Source organism: Carettochelys insculpta, unplaced genomic scaffold, assembly GCF_033958435.1.
Source record: "Carettochelys insculpta isolate YL-2023 unplaced genomic scaffold, ASM3395843v1 scaffold_0035, whole genome shotgun sequence".
NCBI classification, from domain to species: domain Eukaryota; kingdom Metazoa; phylum Chordata; order Testudines; family Carettochelyidae; genus Carettochelys; species Carettochelys insculpta.
The window spans coordinates 1,162,800-1,176,391 of NW_027439072.1; the positions used below are offsets into that span (position 1 = coordinate 1,162,800).

Below are 13,592 nucleotides of genomic sequence, written 5' to 3' on the forward strand. Positions count from 1 at the left end.
GGGTTGGGTGTTGGCATCATCTCCTTTTGGTGCACAGGCAGGTTTCCAAAGGACCCCGCAGACTTTGAAATCCCCCTATTCCTATCAGCAGAGTAGCTGGCCATCAGCATGGCTATTTTGAGGTTTTGGCCAAATGTGGCCACAGCCCATTTGTCCTTATTGATCCTCATGACATTTCTTTTGACCCCACCCTGCAATTTATCCAAGTCACTCAGGACCTTATGCCTACCCTCCAGCAGATCTACCTCTTCCCCTCGTTTAGGGTCATCTGCAAATTTGCTAAGGGTGTAGTATTCCCCCTCATCCAGCTTTTCAATAAAGATGTTGAACCTTGCAAGACAGAGAATTGATCATGAGGACATCATATTTGAAACCCATCTCCAAACAGAGATGTCAGTTCCAAATGTTGTGGTCTGGCCATCAATGCAGCTTTCTATCCATCTTCCAGTTGACAAAGAGATGGCAGTGGTGGGATTTGAACCCACGCCTCCAATGAGACTGGAGCCTAAATCCAGCGCCTTAGACCACTCGGCCACACTACCTACAAAAGTCACCTGACGCGAGCATCAGCCTCTCTTGACATTTCCTGAGTTTCAGAACAGTTTACACCAAGAGGACACAGGAAGTTTTAAAACGCCTCATATGTCATACCTAGTGAAAATGTCAGCATGTTTTCAATAAAAGGGGGCTGTGACACAGTATTCCAAAAAGATGGCTTTTAGCACATCCTAACCTTCCCCTGCCGTCTCTCTTGGCTGCTTTTTATCCCAGATCACACTGACACACAGAGGAAGATGATGGGGATTACTGGTCATGATACTCTTAAAGCTGGAGTCACAGTTCCTGGGTGCAGCTGCCATCCTCTGCTCTGGCAGCTGAGCCTTTGAAGGGCTCCCCACGTGGGCCAGGGTGAGCAGTGACTTGTGGATGGACGTGATGGGAGGGGAACCCAACCCAGATAGAACTTCTGTAGCAGAGTGGCTGTTATATTTGCTTTACGCATGCAATGTACTTGTTTAAAGCCCCATGAAAACAGCAGTGCTTTGGTTGCTTTGCTCCCCTTTGGGGCTGAGAAGAGCTGGTCTCATTCTGTCTCCGGGGTAAACCCAACTGCTGTGTGAAAAAGGGTAGAGGTATCAGCAGAGCATATACGTCGCTCTCAGACTGGGGAAGCTACACAAGTTCGGCCGGTCTTTTTCAGGAGGCTTGTGTCTTGGCCTCCTCTGCCCTTGAGGATTGACCTACTGAGGCCGGCTCTCCTGCTGGCCTCCTTTGCGTGACTTGCTAAAGGAAGAAGTGAGGCTGGAACGGGGCAGAAGAAGGAAGTAAAGCTGAGGCAGGCAGGAGAGCAGCTTAGCACCTCAGTGCAGTTAATGGAGCACCACTCTTTCTCCTGCCAAAGCCTGTGCAGGTGAGGCTGGCTGCAGGGAGGCAGAATCCTGTGCCTGTCCAATGGTGCTCCAGGAATGGCTCCTGGTAACCCAGGAAGAGAAGTGGGATTCTGGGTGGAAGGAAAACAAGCAAAGCTCTGTTTGAGTGAGTAAGGAGCAGGTCCTGGGTGGATTGGGCAGTGGTGGTCTTGAGGGACTCTCTGTCAGCCTTGGGGCAGCAGGGACCACTGTCGCTTTGTGACTGAGCCAGGCTGGTGGTTCATGGCTTTGGATGTGTCCGGTTGTGAGCAACTGGGACCACAAACCCTCCACCTGCCTGTGTGATGGGCAGATGTGCTTAATGTGACATTTGAGGGAAATGGTTTAGCTGTCAAATATCAGAACCTCGTTTCTGTGTGTGAACAGCCTTTGTAGCTGGGTGCAGGATGTGTCTGTCCGTCTGTCTGTCTGTGCTACAGAGTGTGTGGTAGGTTTCTGGGTCACACTCACAGACGATTGGGCAATACGCTGCCTCGCCTGCTTAATGGCCCATCCTGTAGCACCTGCTGTCTTGTTGGCTCATTGGGAAAGCGAGGGGTACAGCTGAAGGCGCAGCAGCTCGGCTTTGCTCTGCCCATGCACATAACCCTGAGGCTTCCAAGCTACATGCTGGGTAGTTTGTGGCTGGGACAGAGGAAACACAAGCCACATGGCACCAGGAAGATCAGAGGCAGCTGCATCTTTCCCAGTTTCCGGCTCCTCCCCTCTGGGGTCCCCTCTCTACAAGCAGAGCTCTGAGAAAAGCACTGAATGACCCACCCCAGCTGGGGGTGTTTTGCAGAAGGACTTTCATGCCTGCAAACTCCCCAGCACTGCTTGGAAGAAGGGTTCTGCCGGCTTTGTGCGCCTGTGACCTGCCATGGAACACCTCCTGTCCTGTTCATTTGTTTGCTCTTGACACCCTGAAGGGATGGGTGGCAGGTGGCCTATTGGGGTGAGAAGAGCACTGTGTACATGCGAGTGGGTAGTTTCAATCACTTCTTACTGTACCAGTGTCTTGAGCAGGAGAGACATGGCATTTCCAGGGTGGGCTGCCCCAGGCTCACAGAATCACAGACTCATAGGGCTGGTAGGGACCTCAGGAGGTGCTCAAGTCCAGCCCCCTGCTTAAAGCAGGATCCACCCCCACTAAGTCATCCCAGCCAGCCGGGATTTGAAAACGTTGAGAGATGGAGAATCCACCACCTCTCTAGGCAACACATTCCAATGCTTCAGTCCCCCCGCTGGTGAAGTCGTTTATCCAAATATCTAACCTACACCTCTCCCTCTTCAACCTCAGACCATTACTCCTCGTTCTGCCATCTGACACCACTGAGAACAGTTTCTCACCCTCCTCTTCAGAGCTCCGCTTCAGGAAGTTGAAGGCTGCTATTAAATCACCCATAAGTCTTCTCTTCTGTACACTAAAAAAGCTCAAATCCCTCAGCCTCTCTCATAGGTCTTGTGCTCCAGACCCTTCATCATTTTTTTTCCCCTCCGCTGAACCTGCTCCAGCAAATCCACATCCTTTTTATACTGGGGGGCCCCACCTGCGCCTTGGTGCCAGTGAACTTCCACACATGCTCTGAGTCAGAGCCAGGGAGGCCACAGCCGGTGAAGCTTCTCCCCATCAGCAACCACCCTGGGGGAGTCGCGCTACTCAGAGTCCTGATTGAATTCACACAGTGCTGTCGTAGAGCACGCGATCTGTGCGTCCCTGGCAGTGTGTGTGTCAGTGCCGGCTGCTAGGGGCTTCACAGACACAGACAGGAAGCTTCCAGGCCAAGGCGAAGGACTGCAGCTGCAAGCAGAGAGGCAGAGGGGGAGCAAGGGAAGAAGGAGGTGGGAGCTGGATTGGGGTAGCAGGTGTGTGTGACAGGGTCACTTGTGAAGGGCCTGGTGAGTGCAGAGCTGCAACCTGTGTTTGAGGGGGTGGAGAAGGGGGAGGCTGTGAAGGTTACAAAGACAGGGGAGCTGTGTGAGCAGCAGGCCAGGGGAAGGCCCATCGCAGTCACCTCCTGAATGGGTGGGGGTGGGGGAGATGGCACTTGGCCAGGCCAGGGAGGTGGCTGTGGCCGGGAGGGAAAGGCTGGTGGGGAGGGTTTTACCTGGGGTGAGTCAGAGCAGCTGGTTCTCAGAGGTGTTAGGCAAAGGGATCTTGGAGTTATAGTGGATAGTTCTCTGAAGACATCCACGCAGTGTGCAGCGGCAGTTAGTAAGGCAAATAGGATGTTAGGAATTATTAAAAAAGGGATCGATAATAAGACAAAAGATAGCATACTTCCCCGATATAAAACTATGGTACGCCCACATCTTGAGTACTGCGTGCAGATGTGGTCTCCTCACCTCAAAAAAGATATATTGGCATTAGAAAAGGTTCAGAAAAGGGCGACTAAGAAGATTAGGGGCTTGGAACGGGTCCCATATGGGGAGAGGCTAGAGAGACTGGGACTTTTCAGTTTGGAAAAGAGGCAATTGAGGGGCGATATGATAGAGGTATATAAAATCATGAATGGTGTGGAGAAAGTGAATATAGAAAAATTATTTACCTTTTCCCATAATACAAGAACTAGGGGACACAAATGAAATTGATGGGTAGTAGGTTCAAAACTAATAAAAGGAAATTTTTCTTCACACAGTGCACAGTCAACCTGTGGAACTCCTTGCCCGAGGAGGCTGTGAAGGCCAGGACTCTATTAGGGTTTAAAAAAGAGCTTGATAAATTTTTGCAGGTTAGGTCCATAAATGGCTATTAGCCAGGGATAAAGTATGGTGCCCTAGCCTTCAGAACAAGGGCAGGAGCTGGATGGCAGGAGATAAATCACTTGATCATTGTCTTCTGTTCTCCTTCTCTGGGGCACCTGGCATTGGCCACCGTCGGCAGATGGGATGCTGGGCTGGATGGACCTTTGGTCTGACCCAGTATGGCCATTCTTATGTTCTTATGTTCTAAACAGCTACGGCAAAAGAGACAGTTCCCTTCACTCCTAGCCGGTGTGGGCGAGATGTGCTGCTCACGTCTCTCTGTTACAGGCTGTGTGCTCCCCATGCACTCCAGGCCTGGAAGCTTTTCCCTCCGCCGCATTTCCAGGGAGCAGCTCTGGTGAACTCTGACACTCAGTACCATGGGCCATGGGAGAAAGGGGCTGTACGCTCCCCAGATGCAGTGCCAGGGAGGCAGAGCAGGGCAAGTCCCTCACCCGCTCTGGCTTCCCGGTTGCAACATTGGGTTGAGTCGGGGACCCCAACTGTGGTCCCCAGCTGCAACCCCACGTGGGCGAAGAAGCCCAGCTCCAGTCCCCAGCTGCAGCCCCAGGTGGGCCGAGCCTCCCAACCCTGCTCGGCGGCAGGACTGCCCAGCAGATGCTTCACTGCGAGTGCACAGAAGCTGTGTCCCTGCACTTACTTGCAGGCTTTTCCCTCACTGACACCCTTGCTCAGGATTCACAGCCAATGGGAGAGCTGGGGTCGGTGACGGCATGGGCACCTGGCCGGCAGAGAAGGGACCGATCCAGCTGGGGTCGTTACGGTAACAGAGCAGATGGAAAGGAGCAGAGAGTGTCAGGGGGAGACACAAAGTCTGCAAACCCTGCCCATGACTGGCCATAACCGCAGTCTGTACCTGCCCGGCAGGGGCACAGGCACATATCCAGGCTGGGGCCAGCCCCACACCAAACCCTGCTTATGGCCAGCCATAGCCCTGGTCTGCCCCCATCGAGCAGGGACACACTGACAGAGCTGGGGCAGGGCCCAGCCCTAAAGCAGAGCATGGCCATGCATGGGCTGTGCTGTGCCCAGGGCAGGACACTGCAGCAGGGGAAGAGGGAGCTTTGCTCCAGACCTTGCCCCAGGTCCGTGTCTCAACGTTTTCTGTTCCACTGTGCAGACGCAACTGGTGAAGGGGGTTCAGGGCTAGCACTGGTCATGTGCTCCACAGCCCTGGGAAGGGATGGAACAGCTCCCCTCTGTCCCAAGCCCTGTCCCCTCCCCCTTGGTTTACCCCCTCCCTATCCCTGTCTCTGCCCCACCTCTTCCTCCGGCAGCATTGATGGTGAGTGCAGTGGGAGTGGGTGCTGCACCCACAAATGTCCCCCTGCCCTACAGGTGAGGGAGGCCCTGGGACTGGCCATGGGCAGGAGGTCAGAGAGGGGCACCAGCAGGGGCTGCCTGGCCTGACAGTGTGTGGGTCTGACAGGCAGAGACGAGTCCAGGGGACAATCACTAACCCCTGGGCTCCAGGCAGTGAGGGAGTGGGGAGGGACCCACCACACTTCAGACTGGTTGTTCCCACCCATGGGGAGGGAGGGCTCGGGTGTGCACAGACCCACTGCCAGAGGAAGGCGGATTGCTGGACGTTCAGGCTATTACAGCCCCAAAAGCTGCAGCTGCCGCTCTGGTCCAGTCCCTGGGAGCAGTAGGAGCGAGTGTGGAAAAGCTTTCGGCTGCCAGCCCCGTGTGTGTCTCTGCACCCCCAGCACTTTCTCCCACCCGTGGGGTTTGTCCCCTCACTCTCTGTGCCCAGCCCCATGTGCTCCCCACTGGTACTTTCTCAGGAGCTCCCCACACTGCATTTAGTGCAGCCAGGGGCCATATTCTGCCTGTGCTCTTGTGCCGGGGGGAAGTGCCCAGCTCCCAGGGCAGCAGGAGAAAACAGCAATTTCAACAGCCTTTCTCCGGGCACTGCTGAGCAGGGACCTGTTAGCCGATGGCCGGGTAATGAGTGGTCCGTGAGCCTTATCACATGCGAGTCTTTAGCTGCTAGGACAGGCAGTTCCTTTGCAGTGGGCAGCCAGTGTGGCTGACGGGTACCCCAAATGTTGGGGCAGAGAGCTTATTCCACCCAAGTCTTTAACAGCTAGGACAGACCGTCCCTTCGCAGTGGGCCGCCAGGGCAGCTGACGGGTGCCCCAAGAGTCTGCTCTGTGGAGGCAGCACGACTCAGAGCTCAGCTTTTATTTCACCTTACCACTGACCAGGCTGATATAGCCAAACGGTTGAGGTTCTTTGTTTGTGTTCGGCCGAGTTACAGTAGCTGGAAGGAGTCAGGCTGAAAGCTTAAATGGTTGCTATTTATGAAAAGCAGAAACAAGAATCTTAATGGTTACAAGGTTATTGCTCTATCTTCTTAACTACTGGTAGGATGATACATATGACATGCCAATTAGATTACAAGTGAAAAGTTACCCATTTGAGGACCAGATGCCTCAGCCTAAAGAGCTCTTACCATTAAATGTGCACAAAAGTACATTGCAGGTATAATTCTCCCCCTGCGTCCTTCGACTCCTGGCCTAGCCAACGTCGTTCACTGAATCCCTTGGGAAGAACTGTATGAGGAGGGCGTCCCCTGGCTCCTCGGGAGGCAATACCCTTACCCAACCGGCAGGTACAGGAAATTGGAGCTCAGTTAGAGTGGTCAGCTTGACTCTTATTTATACCCCTTGGGTCATGCACATTCTTCCTTATCTAAAGGTACCAGTTCTGCTGGTTCGCCTTTGTGACGCCAGTTCTTACAAGGCAGTTGCAATTCAATTTCCACTTGTAAGATAGAGATAACCAAGTCCTTAAAACAGGACATTCTTTTTGTATGGGCGGGAGATTCCTCTTCTGGGATGAAGTGTGGGCCTATCAATTATCAGTACCAGCCAAGGGCAATCTGAGGCCCTGTGGTCAACATCTAGCCTGTTAGCCCCCTTGTCTGTATTCTTCAGTCCAGGGTCATGCTGACACTGCACATCTGTGTTCTGAAGCAGCAAAAGGCTGGGCTTGAGATAAGCGCATCTGTGCTTTCAAACGTTCTAAGACTGTGCTGTTTCTTTGTGCTTTGTGCTCAGAGGCACCTAAATGGGGCAAGATGGAGTAAAGCAAGGGGATTGTGTCTGGCTACAGGACCCCACAGGCTCCAGGGTGGGACAGGCACATGGACACCTGCCTCAGGCCCTGTGGCTGGTGCTGCAGACTGATCTATTGCTCTCAGTATCAGAGAGAGGGGAGTTTGACATTCAACCCCACAGGCAAGTGTCTGCCCCTTTCCCAGCTGTGCACAGCCCAGCTCATCCCAGCCCAGCCCAGCCCAGCAGCTGGGAGAGACCAGAGCCCCTGAGCCAGCCTTGGGGACAGGCCCTTCCCTCACAGGCAACTGCCCATGTGAGTGTCTGCAGCTGAGCCAGGGCTGCCCCAACCTCGTCCCCATGTGTGGCTGGGGCACTGCACCCCATCTGTGTTTGGGGCCCTGCTCACCCCAGGAAGCCGCACTGCAGGGGACAGGAGTGAGTGTAGCCCTGCGGGGCCAAATCTGCCCATCCTGTGTCCCTGGCCAACCAGTGAGTTGCAGAAAGGTTCCTGGCAGGGTTGACTTTAGGATGTATGAAAAACAGGCAACCAAAGAAGATGTGGTGGCTGAGTGGTGAAGCTAATGGATTACTAGTCTATTGTGCTTTGCACGCATGGGTTCAAATCGCATCTTCCTTTCTTGATTTCCAGCCCTATTGTGGGATGCTATTTCTGCCACAGCTGAGCCTGCTGCCTCCCAGCTCCTGTGTTGGGCAGACTCCAAGCACAGGACACCTCTGTGAGGCTGAGCGGAGCTCTTGCTGCCAGAGGTCGGGGTGGGATGATTTCATTTCCCCTGAAAGTGCCAACGCCTGACTCCAGTGTCACCTCCGCTCACCTCTGCCCCCTGCAGTGCTACTGCCTGGAGCTAAGCAGGACCCCATACACAGCCAGGGGTGTAGTTCCCTGGCAAGGAAGGGGCAGCCCTGACTCAGCTGAGGTCAGGCACAGGTGCAGCTGCCTCTGAGTGAATTGCTGGTTCCCCAAGGCTTGATGCAGTGCTCTGGTCTCTCCCAGCTCCTGGGCTGGGCAGTGCACATCTGGGAAAAGAGCAGATACTTGCCCAGGGGGAAGGAATGTTTCTCTGCCCCTGACAGCAATAGAGCCAGCCACAGGGCCTGGGGCAGGTCTCCATTCAACTGTCCCCCCCGGGCAAGGCCTGAATTCTTCTGTGCTTCTCAGCAGCTGGGGAAAAGCCTCTTTGGGACATATTTCCTGCTCCACAGCTGAAAGGAGCACACAGGAGCTGCTGGGTTCAGCTCTCAGGGGTACCGGACTGCTACCTTCTGCAGCACCAGGTGTTGGCCCTGACAGGACATGGGACTGGAGGGACCTTTGTTCTGACCCACAATGGATGTTATGAAGGTTCACATGCTGGTGACAAGCCAGTACTCCAGGCCCCCTGGACACTCCTGCCCTTGTGGGAAAGGAGCAGCTCTGGGCTTTCAGGTCAAACCGCACATAGCGGCTGCCACACCGTGGGATGGCTCTTGCAGTGCTGCTGAGGGCGGCTTTGTGTGCTGTGTCTGAGACTGGAACCCCCAAGCCCCGCTGGGGTAACGACTGCAGCAGGACTGGTCAGTGTCTGGGCTCCAAAGCAGCCAGACCCACTGAAATGCCGGAGGGTCCAGGGAAACACTTCCCTGCCCCTGGGCTGTTTTCATGAGCTAAACTCCCTTCCAGCATTGACCTGAGTGAGACGCTGACAGGGCCACTTCCCAGCCCCAGCCCAGGGCACTCAGCCACCAGCACACCCAGGTGCTGCTCTCAGAGCTGGGACGGCTGGGTTTGGCTTGTGCTGCAGGGCTGTAAAATGCCAGGGGAGTCACTTTCCTTGAGTGCTCCTTCCTGCCCCATCTCCCCCTGCCCACTCCCAGACATCGCTCCCAACCCTTGTTGCTACTCGCGCCAACTGGCCAGAGGGGAACATTTCTCTGAAGCCCCCAGAGCTCATTTTTCTTTTCGTTGCTTTTCCAGTTACCAGTCTGGAAAGAAGTCATGGAGATGCAAAGATTGGCAAGCTCGGTGGTGATTGGGTGGGAATATCTGGCTGAGGGAGGCCACAACAGCCTTGGTTGGGAGGTCACAGAGGCTCTGGCCACAATAGCCTCTTGTTTGAGAGGGGCTGTGGTAATGAGCCACGTCGCCAGATGCTAATGAGGCACTGCCGTGAATGTGCAGCACCTCATTAACATAATGGCAGCCACTCTTGCTTTGAAAGTGCTGCTTTCAGAATACACGCTGTGAGTGTAATAGGGGACCCTTCGAAACACTCCCCTGGGTTTCAAAAGCCCCTTCTTCCCAAACAGCATCTGGTACAGTAGAGGAAACTTGAACTCAGAGCGTTTCTTTGCAATATTGGCCCCAAGCCATTGCACTACTGAAAGACGAGCAGCTCACCGCTTTGTACACCTCAGAGCTCAGCTCAATCACCGCCAAAGCTGGTTTCAACACCTCACAGGCCCTCACCGTTGCATGGCTTTTTTGGGGGTGGCAGCCAAAAAGGAAGAGGAAAGACACTGACCACCTATGGTTAGACTGCAGGTGTATCTCAAAGTAACTGGCGCAATTTGTGCCTTGCCAATTGCATGGTTCATCTGGAAATACCTTATTTGAAATGTGGGCCAATTGCAAAGGTTCCATTCGCCCTCTCTGCAGGAGGGGGAGCAGAACCAGAGTAGAGCACTGAAATGTCTGTACCTCTGTGTCCCTAAATAGCAGCTGCAGTCTAACCATCCCCAGGAAGCAAGCTGCAGGATCATCAAAAGTGCCAGACAGAGAAATTACTGCCACTGACTGCAAACTCAGCAGCATCTGATTGATTGGTGGGTGTCCTTCAGCAGGTTCTTTTTGCAGTGATTCATGATGCTCCAAGCAGATGAGAGAGAGGTACCCCACACATGCTGGTAATCTGTCTCCCTAAGTGGCTGTAGCTCTGTTAGTGGGAGAAACCAGAGAAGCAGGGGATGAGCTGTAATATGTGCATCGAGAAACAAAGTTTAATCAAACCCCATTTGTAAAACCACTGTGAGCTGGGGAAGGGACAGAAGCTGGGGGAAACAGTGTTTGCCCTGCAGGGGACTGAAGATGAAGGAATCCAAGGGGCACTCTTTGTGTGGTGGTACAGTTCCGTGGTAGGCTGTCTAAATACAGTTTAAGAGATTTTTGTTCAAATCTAAAGACCTCCCTTTTCCCATCACATTCTGGATTTCTATTCTATGCGTATTTCTCATATGGAGATGAACCCTCAACATTTGCTACTGCCAATGTATATAACCCTAGCAAACCCTTCAGTCATCTGACAAGAGAGAGTGATGTGAGCATAGAGGTGCTCACTGAGAGTCTATAAAATGTATCCCATTCAGCCACATGTATCTGCGCACTTTTAAATGTGTGTGAATTCTGAGCCAGGGTTATTGTATCCTCCCTCACCCAGGTATTCCTCGACAATCACCACCAGCCTTTCCAGTCTCTGCTTCTCCGTTAGTTCTGTCCAGGCTGGTTACTTTAAAAGAATAATGAACCTGTCTAGTCTCTCTGGGCTTAGCAGAAAGAAGGGCAGGGATTGATGTCTGGGGGAGGACAGCAGCAGAGATGGGGCAGGAAGCAGTGTCCTGAGTGGCGAAACAGCTGGAGGGTGGCAAGCGCTGCAGGGTGCCAGCCTAAAAAGAGTTACAGGAGCTGAGAAAAAAAAAAAGGGACCGGTCCTATGGTGTAATGGGCAGCACTCAGGACTCTGAATCCTGTGATCTGAGTTCAAATCTCAGTGGGACCTTCTGTTTGTTCAGTGTAAATCTCTTCCCGGTCTGTAAATCAAGGGGGACTCTTCATGCATGTGAGTGAAAATTTCTTCCTCTTGGTTGAGGAATGAGGCTCCCTGGAGCTGGGTCTCTTGTTGGGTTGGTTCACTAATATACCTGCAATAAGTTCAGCCTCAAGAACACAGCAGCCCTTCTAGGAATTCAGGAGGATCTGTGGCAGGTGCTGCAAAGAGATGCACTGCTGTCAAGGGCAGAGAGAGGGGAGTGCCAGGTTCATTTGCCCAGGGCAAAGGTCTGCACCTTCCCCAGCTCTGCACAGCCCAGCCCAGCAGCTGGGAGAAACCAGAGCCCCTGAGGCAGCCTTGGGGAAAAGGGCCTTCCCTCCCAGGCATATTCCCATGCCCTTGTCTGCAGCTGAGTCACAGCTGTCCTTTCCCCTCTGCCTGGCTGAGGCATCGCATTCCCCAGGTGTGTTTGGGGCCCTGCTTAGCAGGGCGGAGTGTGGCACTGTGGGGCTGGCATAGGAGATAGATTGGGCCCTGCCATGGAACATTCAAGCATCCCCCTCCAGCCTCATGCAGTTACCTTGTGCTTGGAGTCTGCCCAGCAGAGGAGCTGGAACCCAGCAGGGTCGGGGATGGCGTGTGTTGAAAGCAGGAGGCACAGAAGAGACTTCAGTAGGAAAGGAAGCAGAAAGGCCAAACAATAATGGGATTTGAATGCGGTGTGCAGAGTACAACACATTAGCAATCCTTTTCCTTTTCCCCTCAGCCAGCTCACCTGAGTGGTGCCTGGGCTTTTGAAACATCCCAAGGTGAACACTGCCAGGAACCTTTCTGCCACTCCTTGGCTGGCTGGGGACACCCGAGGGGCAGGTGTGGCTGTTTAAAGAGGCCTCCTGTGCTATTGTGCACTTCTTTGCTCCTCCCCTGGGCTCACCTTGTCCTGTAGAAACACACTCAGTGGGCACCTTTGCTGAGCTAATGTCCCTGCAGCTGCCTGGCCTGGGCCTCTGCCTCGGGTGCTGTAGGGCAACCGATTAGAGAGAGAGAGAATTGGCCTCATCTGGGCTCTGGCCTGTGCAGCTCCACTGTCCCTCTACAACCATTTAAAGTCGTATCATTAACACCGCAGACTCCAATCCTGTCCCTGGGCGCACACACACCACAGGGCAGTGAGTGTGTCGGGGAAGCTGGGCTTGCATTGGCTGCATGCATTGGCCCAGAGCCCCCTAAATCAAGACATGAGTGAGACAGGCTAACACCAGCACCACTGCCATGGGTCAGAAGGTGGCCCTGTGAGTAAAGAGACAAGACATTCACAGAGTGACACTTGAGAGGCTGAGGGTTCAGAGCCAGTCCAGCCAACTGAAGGGGGAGGTGTAGGAAGGAGTCCAGGGAGGAGCAGTGAGAGCTGGGAGGGGAAAGCCCAGTTGTATGGGGTGTCAGGTCCCCCTGGGGCTGGAGCAGATGGAGGATGGGCCTAGGTTCCCCCAGCTGCCACTGAGGTCATGGTGTAGACCAGGCCTGTGGCAGGGAATGAGAAGACTGCAGGGTCACTGTGGGAGTGACAGAGAATTGAAGGACTTGGTCCCAGGAGGGGGGAAATGCCAAGTTATCCAGACAAGTGCTGAGTCAAAAGCTGGACCTTTGCAGCTTCTGCCAGTGAGAGGTGCTGCCACAGCAAACGGGACAGGTGTCGTAACAGCAGGGGCCACATCTTGAGGAAATGAAGGGAAGAAAAACACACACAAGGACACCAGCCCCCACTTGTCCTGACTCACTGTCAGAGAAAGGCAGAAGAAGGGCTAGTTTGGGCTTTGGAACCCTGGAGCTTTCTCATCCTGAGCAAGAAGCGCACCCTGAGACCACCCTCAGAAAAGAAGCTCTGGGTGCTCTTCAGGACCACGTTTCAGCAAAGAGCCAGTAGCTGATAAAAACAACAAGAAGTCCTTTGGCGCCTCTGTGATGAAGTGGGGGATACCTGTGTGTGTGTGGGGCTCACACAGGGTGTGGGGCTCCTGCTGAGGGTAACCTTGATGACCAGGTAACACCTTTGTACTGCAGACAAAGGAGGAGGTGGAGCCTGAGGGGTTTGAATTGGAACTGGGATTTGGGAAGCAGTTAGTCTGGGCTGAGGGAGAGCAAAACAAGGGAGGGGGCAAGTCCCCGGCTCTGGGGGCCCCTCGGGGCCTCCTCTCCCCAACATGAATTGGACTGGCTCTGTCTGCCTGCTGCACTGACTCCTCTGTATAATGCTGTGTCCTGTCGGCTAATAAACCCGCTGTTTTCCTGCTGAGTGAGAGACTCTCCTGCCTGCAGACAGGGTGCAGAGCATAGGGGACCCCAGAACCCCATCACACTGGTGTCAGCAGTGGGATGTTCTGCACCCCGAGGATGGAGCATCCAGCAGTAAGTGACCGGGGCTCTGGAAGAAGTGGGGCCTGCGAGACCCAGGTGTGCTGAAGGGCAGTGAGGTGCAGCTCCCCAAGGCGGAGGGGCCTGCGGCCGAACCCAAGCAACTGCGGTCGAGGTTCTCGAGAGGGGGTGCCACACCCGAGCAGGGGTTACTCCTGGGAATCTGTTGGAGTCGG

The 13,592-nt window shown here is 54.1% G+C and overlaps 2 non-coding genes across 2 annotated transcripts; one reads left to right on the plus strand and one right to left on the minus strand.

Moving 5' to 3' along the window:
• Positions 1 to 460: 460 nt before the first annotated feature.
• TRNAL-UAG (transfer RNA leucine (anticodon UAG)) lies at positions 461 to 542 on the minus strand. Its single transcript has one exon. It is a non-coding gene; the product is annotated as a tRNA-Leu (tRNA).
• A 10,399-nt stretch (positions 543 to 10,941) lies between these two features.
• On the plus strand, positions 10,942 to 11,013 carry TRNAQ-CUG (transfer RNA glutamine (anticodon CUG)). Its single transcript has one exon. It is a non-coding gene; the product is annotated as a tRNA-Gln (tRNA).
• Positions 11,014 to 13,592: the final 2,579 nt, after the last annotated feature.